This window comes from Neofelis nebulosa, chromosome 4, assembly GCF_028018385.1.
Source record: "Neofelis nebulosa isolate mNeoNeb1 chromosome 4, mNeoNeb1.pri, whole genome shotgun sequence".
NCBI lineage: Eukaryota > Metazoa > Chordata > Mammalia > Carnivora > Felidae > Neofelis > Neofelis nebulosa.
In genome coordinates this window covers 137,562,395-137,575,668 of record NC_080785.1, presented here as the reverse complement: position 1 = coordinate 137,575,668, position 13,274 = coordinate 137,562,395, and the positions used below count along the sequence as shown (strand labels likewise).

General features: G+C 41.6%; 1 long non-coding RNA gene across 2 annotated transcripts in view; it reads right to left on the bottom strand.

Annotated features, from left to right (window-relative positions):
• The window catches only part of LOC131509948 (uncharacterized), a 227,078-nt gene that overhangs the window by 100,440 nt on the left and 113,364 nt on the right, over positions 1-13,274 (bottom strand). For both annotated transcript variants that reach the window (XR_009260820.1, XR_009260821.1), the window contains exon 4: positions 1,924-2,022. This is a non-coding gene — a long non-coding RNA (uncharacterized LOC131509948). The remainder of the gene's footprint in view (positions 1-1,923; positions 2,023-13,274) is intronic.

The following is a 13,274-nucleotide window of genomic DNA, read 5'->3' as shown; positions in this document are numbered from 1 at the left end:
CCAGCTCTTCCTTGCCTTCCAGATATGCCCTGAAATAGGTAAGATCAAAATAAAATGCATCAAAGAATTCATCCATGGAAATCTTTGCAGGAAATAATCCCTCAACCACTGAGAAAGTTAGTCAGGCTCTCCAAACCAGGGTTACTCTCTGCGTGCAAAACTGTAATTAATGTCGAACTAAAACAAGCCTAACATGAGGTACTCTCAAACAAAGAAATGGAACATAAGGAGAATTTGATTTCAAAGGCTAAGCATGGATTCAGAATTAAGCACCGAAATAGATGTTCAGGTATTAACAACTGCTCCTTGTTATCACCATCAAAATGTTCTTGGCATTGAGGAAGATGAGCCCGTAGCATGATTAAGCCGAGCGGACAAAGCTTTAAAGGAACATTTGCCTTGAATTTTAGTTTAAGGTCAGTGTGTATCCTTCTCACAAGGATAGTTTTCAGAGAGAACTTATTCATTCATGTCCAGTACCAATTACGTTGGCAATGCAACTCCCATAATAAGAAGAGGGAGAGAGCTCCCATCTTGGATGACCAGGTAGCCCCGTGAGGCAAAATGAGCTTCAGAGACAGACCTGAATTTAACTTCTTGCTCTGCCACTCACTAGCTACAGGTCTTTGGCAAGTGGCAAAACTTCTCAGGGCTTATGCCATGCCCTCTCGTTTGTAATGCAAATACTAACCAGTACTTTAAAGAAATAGCAGGAAAACGAGAGGTAACATGTGAGATGTGCTTAGGACACAGCGTGGTAAAAGAAGTCACCACAGACAGTACCATTATAACTGAAGAGCACTCACGTGAATTGGTTTCTTTGAGCGGCGTCACAAACACCACCCTCTCGTCAAGATACAGTTCTGTGAAAAAGAGAGTTTCTGAACCTGCAGAGCTGTGCACCGTTCTGTAGACACCTCAAGACTCAGGCAAAATTAGGCTGCCATTTTCAACAATCTCCACTGTGGCCCAAAGCTTTCCTTATAGTTTAGTGGCCGGCATCGTTCTAACACAGAAATTTTCAATGTTATTGCCAAAAACTCCATGAAACCATGTTCTGAGACTCTTCTATATCACAGAGATGGTGCTTATTAAATAATAACCTTATTTTCCTTTTCTTTACGACTCTAGGGCAGAAATAACCAGTCTTGAAACGACATCATTCACTTATCTATAAATATCTACGGAACACAAGGTGTTATGTGCTCGGGATACAATGCTGGCCGCCTGCTCAGCAGGATGGGGAGCCAGACAAGGAAAAGGACTGACAAGTGAATGAGAGCTAGCCGAGAAAGAAGATACAGGGGAAGTGCTTTGGGCACAGGGATTAAATGCAAGGCTTCAAAGTGGCAGAACAAGGTGAATCCCATACAGGCAAGATTTTTGGTAGGGCTGGAATGGGACTTTCCCAAAGTATTGAGTCCTGCATCACCTCACGTTGGTCAAGTGTTTGATTTCAGGTAGACTACTGTAAATTTCCTCCAGATCCCTGATTTGTAGAATAACCACTGAGAATAATAAAGGGCTTTGAGGAAAACAAATCCAAGCCAAATTTCCCATTTCACGACTGGGTGTCTACACAACTTGGGCAGGTCACGTGTCATCCTTGAGCCTCAACTTTGGTATTTACAAATGGAAGAATAATACCTACTTTGTTGAGCAGGTGTGACCATTAAATGTAGTGATAATTTGGTTAAAGAACCTAATGGATGCCCAGACATGTGGTAGGCACTCAATAAACTTCAACCTCTACCCATAACTGACAGCTGAAATCTGTACATTTCCAGCCGGCAAACACTGATAAAGTACCTGTGATTAAAAAAAAAAAATCAGGTATATCATATTTAGAGTTTTCTGTTTTGGACACCAAAATCCCTCATTAATAATAATCATATGACTGTAATACTACTATTGAGTACTTACTCTGGGCCGGACATCACGGGAAGCATTCATTTTAAATTCTTAAATCTTACAACAATCCTATGAGGTCATTTGTATTTCATGAAACACCGCTCCCATTTTCTACAAAAGAAAAACGTTCATGAACTCAAATACATTTTGACATTTTGGATGAAACTAAGTTAAACAGGTTTGTTACCTTCGGAGCTTCTCAGAGCCTTTAATCTGACAATATGCATGATCAAATCCCAGGGAGAAGAAGAAAGTCTAAAGGGTTTTCCAAGTATATTTGACCATTAAATCCTTTTTTGGTTGGATGTGTACTGAAATACTTTTTAAACATACTTTGTGAATGGCTCAAAAAAGAATTAACAGCTCCATCTCTAGAAAACTGGGGCTCAGAGAAGTAACTTGTCTGAGGTCATCCAACTAACAAACAGGATGAACCGTGATTTGAAACGGGGTCTTTCTAATTCCAAAAACCATGCTCCTGGCTACGGGACAATTATTTGCAACACTGCCCCAGTTTTTAGAAACTGTTAAGGCTGCAAAAACAGGCCTTTGCACCAAGTTCTGACAATTCCAGATAGAATACCCTCCTAAAGAAAACCTTAGGGTATTAAGTCAGGAGTCTGGGGATGGCAATCACCCCCTGTGCCGGGAAAAGGCAAAAAGGCAAAAAGGCAAGATCCCCAGGACCCATTCTGTCCTGCTACGGAAACTTGCTAAGACCTGGACACAAAGCTCAGCTAGACACCCACCTTATTGCCTCTGGTTGTGCCCCGGGCTGTTTCCCCCAAATCTCAGAGCTCACGCACTACGTCCGTGGCCCAATCCCTCTCCCTACCTCTCACTATTTTACTGGTGCTTAGTGACAGCTCACACCTGGCTGTTCCCTCAGCAAGGCAAATGCAGCCCACCGCTGAGCGGTTGCTAAAGTAAATAACTCACTTAACCCAAACCTAATAATCCCTCTACAAAACTCAGGGAATATGAAAAAGAATTACCCCATCCAGTTCCCTCGGCATTATGGGAACAGGCAGGCCTTTCATTTACTCCAGCAGTCCATATGTTTGAAGGTCAAACAACACCTGGATATTTCTTTGAAATAAACTAATTGAGCCTGGATGATTTAGAGTCAGTCTTGCTGAAAGGCTCACTGGATCACCAATGGTAAGGCAAGACCTGCTTTTGAAAAATCCTGGATCCTCCAACCCCAGCTTTGTCAAAGGCGATGAATATTTGATGCTGTTCAAAGATTAAGACCTGGACCAAACTGAGAAAAGAGAAAGAGAAAGGATTGCTTTCACACTGCTATGAAAAGGAGTCTTGGCCCCAGGTGTTCAGGGTGGTAAAGAAATCAGAGCCAGCCAAAGAAAAATCAGGCAGAGAGCCTAACGAGGAATAGTTCTCAGCCACTACGTGTACATATCAAGCACCTGGGAAACACGTTAACAATGCAGGCTTCCTGGCCAGCCTTTCCCTTTTGTTCCTCTCAGAGCCGGTTTTCATGGAAACCCTGTTTATAAGAACGACACAGAATTAGCACATACAGAGACCAGTTTGACTCGGAGCGGGAGGAAAACATCAACTTCACTAATTGGTTTTGCTGCATATGCCACTGTGTACTCTCGTTGCTTGATCTGCTTTGTGCACAGGCAGCTTCAACCTGTGAGTCAAAGGTGAGCTTAGAGGAGAAAACCTCTCCCAGCTTATGGGTGGCCTCCTAGGTTCAAACACATAATGTGGGACCTTGTACTTCTTCATAGCATTTATTGTCACTGTGGTGAACAGTTTTCCCACTGGACTGTCAACTCTATGAGGACCGTGCCCATCGTGAGCACTAACACAGCCCCTGAACCTAGTACATACGGGCACATACGGGTGCTCCCTAATTATTTCCGAATCAGTGAATGGCCTTAGAAACCAGTGAACAGGCTAACAAGAAGTTCCTGGAGCAAATATATTGGCAGCTAAATAATTTTTGAGGAAAAAAAATTGAGATCTTGCACAGATACCTGATTTTTATCTTATAATTTTAAAATGTGCATTCTTGCTAAGAACCACTCTATTTGGTTTTCATCACACTCAACCTTAAGATTAAGGGAGATTTTGGAAACTGGAATAATGGTAATTAACGGTGTAGTTGTAATTATAACGAGGCTCGGAGCTAACATTTATCAAGGACTTGTGTGCTTCGCCGTGTCCCAGGTTTTATCCATGTAGTACTTCACTCCATTGGCCCCCTAAACCTGTGAGGTAGGTATCCCATTTGAGAGGAAGAAGGCACTGGAAGCTGACCATGAGAACTCCGGTCTGTCTGTGCTCTCAAATAGTTTACACAAACTGTAAGGGAAAATTCATCTGAGCACAGGCTCTGTCCTCTTACCAGACACTACAAACAGCAACAAGCAAAACCAGATACCGTCCCAATTCTTTTGGAGTTTATAGTCTAGTGGGGGAGACAGATGTTAATCTACAACCAGAAAAATGAGAAAATAAATACAACTATTTTAAGTGTTATGCAGAAGCATTCTATGGTATTAGGAGGAATTAGTCATCATCAGCTTTCTTTCTTTTAAAACATTTTTTTTCAACGTTTTTTATTTATTTTTGGGACAGAGAGAGACAGAGCATGAATGGGGGAGGGGCAGAGAGAGAGGGAGACACAGAATCGGAAACAGGCTCCAGGCTCCGAGCCATCAGCCCAGAGCCCGACGCGGGGCTCGAACTCACAGACCGCGAGATCGTGACCTGGCTGAAGTCGGACGCTTAACCGACTGCGCCACCCAGGCGCCCCCATCATCAGCTTTCTTAAGCTAAGATCTCAAGGAAAAGTAGACATGAACCAGGGAAGGAGGAGAGGATGAAGCTTCTAAGGAAGAGAAAAGAGCTGTGTAAAGGTCCTGTGGTAGAAAGAAACATGTTGCTATATGAGGGAATGGAAAAAAAAAAAAAAAGGTGTAAGAGACTGGAATAGTAAGAGCAAGAGGCCAGATTTGGCCAGAAAGGAAAGTAGGCTCTAGAGCAGTGGTTTTTCAAACTTGAGTAGACACATCATAATCATCTGGAGGACCTGCTAAAACACAGTGTGCTGGACCCCATCCCCAGAGTTTCTGATACAGTAGACTTTGAATTTGAAAACACACACCTGGGTGATGTCGATGCATTCTTAGACCATATTTTGAGAACCACTGCCTTAGATTATACAGCTTCTGGTAGACCAGGGCATGGGTTTCTGATTATGTCCTAAGGAGAATGGAAAATTATTGAAGGATTCGAAGCATGGAGGTCATGTGACCCAATTTACATCTGAAGGAAACAAAATCACTCTAGCATCAGGGTGAAGAAAATACTGCAGGGAGGACAGCGTGGATGGAGGTAGACCAATCAGAAGGTATGTTGCAGTTGTCTAAAAAAAGAGTTGTGGGGCGCCTGGGTGGCTCAGTCGGTTAAGCGTCCGACTTCAGCTCAGGTCATGATCTCACAGACCGTGAGTTCGAGCCCCGCGTCAGGCTCTGGGCTGATGGCTCAGAGCCTGGAGCCTGCTTCCGATTCTGTGTCTCCCTCTCTGTCTGCCCCTCCCCCGTTCATGCTTTGTCTCTCTCTGTCTCAAAAATAAATGTAAAAAAAAAATTTTTTTAAAAAGAGTTGTGGCTTGGACTAGAGTGTGAGACAGAAGCAGATAGATTCAAGAGAGATTGAGGAGGATGAAATCAGTAGGACATAGTGATGAATATGAGGGTTAAGAGAGAGAATAGTTTCCTGGCTTCTACTTGAGCAACTAGACAGTGTTGCTGTTCACCGAGAGACACCCTGGATGAGGACCTGGCCGGGGGGAGAAGATTATGCGCTCAGTCTTGGACTTGCTGAGTGTGAGGTCCCTTTGAGGCATTCAAAAGATGGCAAGTAGACAGTTAATGTACGGGTCTGGAGTTAAGTGGTGAGATCAAGACTGGAGATAAAAACTGTGAGTCATGTGAGAATATGTGTGATATGAAACTATGGGGGTGGATGAGATCACCAGGGAGGGAAACTAGAATAAAAAGAGTAGAGGGTGTAGGGCTTCCAACATTTAACTTCTGGGTAGAAGGTGAGCCAACACATGAGAGAGACAAGGAGTAATAGGACAAAACTCAGGAAGAATTGTGCCCTGAAGCCAAGGAAGGGAGGCAACAGTAGGCCGTCATGCAAGTGCTGCTCAGAAGTCAACTAAACTAAAGACTAAGGAATATCGATTGGATTTAGGAAGGTAGAGGTGACCATGATTAGAGCTGATTTGGTGAAGGGAGAGAGAAGAGATGGGGAGTAGGCTATACCTGAAACCGGGGGGGGGGGGGGGGGAGAGGGTGTCTCACCCCCAGCCTTTATTTGCTATTATTTTCAATCTCTCCTCTTTCCATTTACAGTTCAAATACGTTATTTCCCCTCCCTGTTCACTGTCAGATGAATCAAAAGTTCACACTTTCCATTTTTACCTCTCTTTACTCTTCATACCACTGCAACTGGACTTCTGATCTCATTACATTTTTATTGAATACCACATTCATTTTGTATTTGTCGTCTCGGTGCCCAAAATAGTTGCAAAATTTTACCAACTCCTAATTTTCATCAAAGGAGATCTCAGCGCCAAGTCCTAGATCCTGGTCTTAGTTCTCTCATTGGCCAATCACCTTCGGAGAATGGATAATCAAGGGAAGATGTGCTGATCAGGCCAGGGGAAGGCAAAGACAATGTCAAGTTAAAGATCACAGAAGTCCTTTATCCTACTTGAAGAGTCTGTCTGAATGTCTATGGGGAAAAAAAATTTTGGCTGGCCCCAATCAGTCCTTGCTCAACAGCAAACTTAAGAGTTTGGGATTCAGAGCCAGTTGAGTTGGGATTCAGAGCCAGCTTGGCTCTGCAGCTGACCTGCTGTGTAAACTTGGACAAGGTGCTCAACCTCTCTGAGACTCATTTTTTATTCATGGATAAAACAAACATAAGAATAGATACCTCAAAATATGGTTGTAAGGGATTAACTGTTCAGTTTAGTGTCTAACTCCCATTAAGCAATACATGCATTTTGATAGTGAATGCAGTGGGCCCAGCAGACAGAAAGAAGAATAATGAAATGCAAATGGACAAGATGGCACTGGTTTCCAAAGTCACCCCTAATTCCCAAGTATTTGGGCTTATTCTATCCTGGCCCCTTGAAAGAACTTTTAAATTCATTACACTTTTCAATTCATTCACTATGGATTGTGTCTTCTTTGATCAATATTGTACTCTTCTAAAAGGGGGCTTGTTGAGTTGCTTTTTAAAATTAAATACCTTCATGGGGCGCCTGGGTGGCGCAGTCGGTTAAGCGTCCGACTTCAGCCAGGTCACGATCTCGCGGTCCGTGAGTTCGAGCCCCGCGTCAGGCTCTGGGCTGACGGCTCGGAGCCTGGAGCCTGTTTCTGATTCTGTGTCTCCCTCTCTCTCTGCCCCTCCCCCGTTCATGCTCTGTCTCTCTCTGTCCCAAAAATAAATAAAAAACGTTGAAAAAAAAATTAAAAAAATAAAAAATAAAAAAATAAAATTAAATACCTTCAAGTTTTTACTGTTCAGCTTCTATTCAAATAAAAACAAGTAATGAGATGAGTTATAAAACCAGGAGAATATATATTACGGGAGCTGGCTGATTTTGCCTAGGGCTAGGCAGATAAAACAAACATTAGAAAAACAACAAAGCATGGCCTAGTACTTTTCCCTAGGTAAAAGAACCAAAATAGACACTGAAAATGTGCATCATTCATTCATTCATTCATTCATTCAACTAATCAGTCCTGAACACTTACTTAGTAACAGGCCCTAGGCTAGGATCAAACCAAAAGAATCAGACTTTGTTGTTGTTTTTAAACTCCCATCCTGCCAGATACAGCACTGACTCACTGTTTACAGTGGAAGTAGAGTCAACAGATTGGATGCCAGAGAGAAGAGGTGTGATTTATGCATGGATTTTCTGCAGTTTGGTACAAGGAGACCATAAAATCACTGCATGGAGATTTTCACATCCAGTTCATTATCCACCTAGTGCCAAGTTAATAGCAACACAAGTGTCATTCAGAAACAGTTCTCCATCCTGTAGCATCACCAATAAACTCTTGAGAAGAATAGTAGTAATGATTGCAATGATGATGTAAACCTTTACCTTTTGTATTTAAAAGCAGGGTATAGGGCCACCTGGGTGGCTCCATCGGTTAAGGGTCTGACTCTTGGTTTTGGCTCAGGCCATGACCTCATGGTTTCCTGAGTTCGAGCCCTGCATCAGGCTCTGCGCTGGCAGCGAGGAGCCTGCCTGGGTTCCCCTCTCTTTCCTTCTCTCTGCCCCTCCCCAACTCACGCTGTCTCTGTATCTCTCAAAAATAAATAAATAAAAGCAGTGCACATGCGTTAATGTGTGTTATCTCTTTTGCCCTGGTAAAACTTCATGAAAAGGACACTATGATCATCCCCATTTTACAGACAAGGACACTAAAGCTAGCATGGATTAAGAATTTTGTCTAGACGTTTAGGTGGCAGATCTGAGACCTAAAAGCATGCAGTCTATGGTATAACTCCCCTTTTAAAATTAACATACTTTACAATTTACCATTTACAATTTAACTAACAAAATTTAAAAACTAGTTCTGGGTCTAAGAACTTCTACATCTACGTACCCTGTCCGCTGACTCTTTGCAGGTCATAATGATCCCTACAAATCAAGTGTGAAGCTCCCCTTTCTCTCCCTAGCATTTTTTTCTTTTTTTTAGTTGCTCTGCAAAGCAGCATGGGTACCCGGCTCATTTTTCATCTTCCAAAACTAGTCTTGCCTATCGCCTCTCCAGGCAGGGGAGCCCCATCTAATTGGCCCTCAAGAGCTTTCTGCAAATTAATCATTCTGAATCCCGAAGCTCAGCAAAAAGTTTCTCATTCTACGCTGAGTGCAACAACTATTTCTGGCTCCAAAAGAATGTTTTCACTCACTGCCACAAGGGCCTGTGAGAATAGCCAAGAGGAAATGGCAGGACTGTTCTTAACTGTGAGGTCATCTCATGCTGGTGGCCCAGAGACCTAAGGAAAAAGAATATTCTTTCCTTAGGGTAAGACTGTCTAGCTATAAACTTGTTGTTTTATTGTACCTATTGTTATTTCAAGGACAGTCTCATCTCCCTATGGAGCTTTATTTGCCCTTCACGAGTCATTTGGAATTTTCACTGAGATACGGCCCTAGTTAGCTAAGCACTGGATTCCTGCACTAGTTGGGGGTTACTTCTTTAAGAAAAGATCTAATCATTTCATGCCTAGGGCCTATATGCTCTGTGAACTTCTGAACACCAGTAAAAACCACAAAGATCCTACCTTCTGCTCAGCATAGGCTGCTGTGTCTTCACCCCAAGAATATTCTTGATTTAAATGTCAATAAACTTTTCAAAGCATTTATTATATGCCAGCCTCTATGCTAAAAAGTCACATATGCTATTGCTATTATATTCCTCATAAGAACTCTTGGACAGGAGAATTCCTGTTTTCATTTTACTGCTGAGAACATGGTTAAGTAACTTGCCCAAAATGTTGGTAACGTCTGAAGTTGGGTGATGGGTACATGACAGTTCATGGTACTAGTTTCTCTAATTTTACTTATAATATTTTTCATGATATAACGTTATCATTGCTATTGCTCTTACATTCAGTTTCCCAAGGCTGTGGTTTCAAACCCAAATCTATTAAGCCTACAAAGCCTAAGCTCTTAAACGTAACCATACTGTTGACTATTGCCCAGTTGAAAATGTTAGCCAATGTTCACTTGATGCCAAAACAACTTCCTAGAAAACCAAAACCCAAACCGAAACAAGTTAGTCCATTTCGTGTACTCGGCAGCAGGCAGCCATCCTAAAATGACTCTTTGACAGAAATTTCTGGGTGTATCACATTACAAAAAGCATTTCCTAGGTGAAAATGACTTGACTGCTTTTCTCAGACCAATCCAAACCGCATGCTCACCATGGATGAGCTTTATTCATTTATTTATTTCCCTTGCATTCCATTTGTGGTATGAGGAGCCCCTTCTTACCAGACACAGCAGGCCCAAGAACAGCTAACGTGGCATCTGGCTGCAATTCCAGCATCAAACGAGCGCTGCATTTGCTGTTTCCTGGTTATTTATCCCTCATAATAGAAACTCATCTCAAATAATGATCGGGGGGATCTTTGGGACTGAGTTTAGATGATTCTTTTTATTAAACACCTAACAGCAATACACAAGTCCTGCTTCCATAACCAATCATTATTGACTTTATGGCTTCATGCTTTTGTTTCTTAAAATGACATGAAAACTCATTTGTAGGTAAAAGCAGGGAGTTTATTTTCTCTTGGTAGACTTTTATAAGCCTCTGTGATGCATTCTGCCATCCTTAGATATTGAGAAACTAGGCCTAGGATTTACTCTGGCACCAATTCTCTAACAACGTTTATGAACAACTTCTAGCCCCAACTGTTAGAGACCTGACTCTCGTGCCTTCCTTATTTCATTATGTCTTTGAGGAAACAAGATTCCTCCCTCTCGCCAAAGTTTGGTTTAAGTGATCTTCAGACGTGCCTGAGGAATAGTTTCTGGAGAAGCATGGAGTTCTGGGAAGCATCAACCATCTGTCAGGCGGTGGGGGAAGCATTATTTAGTTTGTAAAAAGAAGAAAAAGGAACTCCATTGAGCTTAAGAACATAAACTGTGGTGGTGGGGTGGGGGGGGGGGAAGGTTATTGGGTTGTGTTCTTTACTTATCACTAAAATGGCTTATTCAGATAAATCTTCTCAGGGGAGTCCCCTCTGATGCTATGGTTTCTGAACATGAGGAAAACATTTTGATCCACTGAAAATGCTGAAAAAGAAGTTATATTAAGAGCCATTTTCTTGGTCAAGTCTGTTATTGCATAAATATTCGTATCTAGGTTATTTAAACATTGCAAAAAATATTAAAAGGCCTATCTACCTCTTGTTAAAATAGATGACTAAAAATTGACATATCTGAGCTAACTTTATTTTGGCACTAGGAAGGTAAGACCAAAAGGTGATCAAAGATTCACTCCCATTCCATGCCCACCCCAGCCCTGACCCCCGACTCCCAGTGAATTTAAGGCAACATGTCCTTTGTAATTCTCAGGTTTGATGTCTTAACCTAGGAGTTTTTATGCTTCTCAAACTCTACATCCCATTTCTATGATAAATATTTGGTAACACAGCCAATGTACGCATACAATTGGAAAAATATTAACAAGATCACCTCACTATAATATAGAAGAGAAACAAAGAAAACTCATTTAAATGGACTACTAATAAGAAGAAGCTAAATTAACACATTTTAAAATAGAAACACTCAGGCGTGATTACACTGAAGACACCTACTGCTGCTTCACCTACTTTCATTAAATCACCTTGGATTTAAGAAAAGTTACAGTATTCACAGAATGTGTCTATTCTTTCCCTTTCAGTCACAGAGTAAAAGTATGAAGTTCTCCCTTGTCCAGCAAGAGAGCAGATGCAGAAATGAATACGAGAGGCGCTAATGTCCAGGAGGAGACAAACGCCCCCAGCAGGCATTTCGTCTCCGTATTTATTGAGCCTACAAGATATTACCCACGTGGTGAGAGTGAGGAAAACAAGAACTTAACACACATGAATGTGGAGAAAACAATCAGATAGTAATCATTAACTTCTGTGTGTAAGAAGCAAAGGGTCTGGGGGAGTCGAGTGGAGTTTGTGATCAAAGCACAATAGTATATTGGCGTCAGATGGAAAGTGATTTTACTCGTGATCTCATTACAATAGCTGGATACCTAGCCTGAGGGCTTTCACCCCAACGAGGCGGCCTTCCGCCCTAAGCTTTTTTCTAACCCATTTATATAAGTAGAACCTATTTCCCCACACCTTTCCATGACACATTTTGAAATGAGAACTAAAGAACATTCACATATACATGCGTGGAGTTCCCATGAGTATGACAGTTACAAACTCAAAGTGAAACTCAATCCCAAATTTTCACAAGTGGGATTGTTACTAGTGATATGATTTTCTGAAATGGTGAACAATGCTTAGAAAAACCCTGAAACCTACTCCCTGTAGTTACAATCCCAGAAAATGTAATAATATTAAGCCATCTATCTATTAACATCTAACATCTATCATCTACCTAAGATAATCATATGTAGGTTTTTCAGCCCAATGAATGTCCAGCAGGATATCTGAAAGTCATACAAGACTCAAGTACATTTCCTATCTTGTGTGTTCATCGCACTCATAACAGGATGCCTAGCACCCCCAGATGCCACCCACTAAATGCCAGTAGCAGCTCCCCAGTTGTGACAATCTAAATCATCCACACAAATTTCCAAACGCCTCCTGGTGATTGTGCTCCCTTTGAGGACCAAGGTCTGATGAAAACACCAGTGCTTTCCTGTACAATTTGTACTGTGGTTCCTACAAGGGATGACCTATTCTCACCTTTTTCCTAGATACAAGCTTCATCTCTTTCAGAGCTCACTAAATTCATTCCCTCATGTTAGACCTGGCTGGCCACTAACTCCTCTAGCTGGACCAGATGTCTCCTGCTTCTGAATTCCTGTTACATGGATTATCTGGAGGGCACACATCAATGAGTAATTATCTGCTAGCCCATGCTGATATTTGAAAGCTTCATATGAAGGTGTCTTATATCTCTAAATCAACTGCAAATTCCTTACAAGCAGTCTTTTCAGTATTTCTATTAACACAGTTCTTTAGAGGCACTTGTGGACTGAGGTTGAGTTAAGAAAGCTAAAAGTCTGGACAAGTGGATTTTATACTTTTTGGATTTGTGAAGATGCAAACTTGGAGCATTCCAGACAATACCTCAAACTTCTAAGTATTCCACCTGAATGTCATTCCCATAGTACCAATTCCACCTGCTTCCTATTCCCAAGGGCCTGGCATTCTTACTCATTTTGAACTTATTTCTGTAGTTCTCAGAAACCAATCTCTCTGCTTTCTCACGGGTAGTGAATACCATCTGTGTCAAAATCAACCAAAGATACATGTTAAAAATAAACTAAAACAGACAAAACAAAAAAACCAATATTGGGTGCTATCACCTGGAATCTATGCTTTGAGAAACACTGCTTTATAATATAAGCTAATTCCTTCATCATGAAACAATTCATCCATGAACGTAAACAGGACTTTTATATTAAATAGGAATCCAGTCAAAATGGTAAGGCGGCTTCTAAGTCCAACTTAAAAATATTATAGACCGTAAATCTCATGAAAGCCAAGGTCAATGAGTGTTAATCGTTTCGGCAGTTGACTTTTGGTGAAACTGTCTACTTTATTTCATGGTTTCC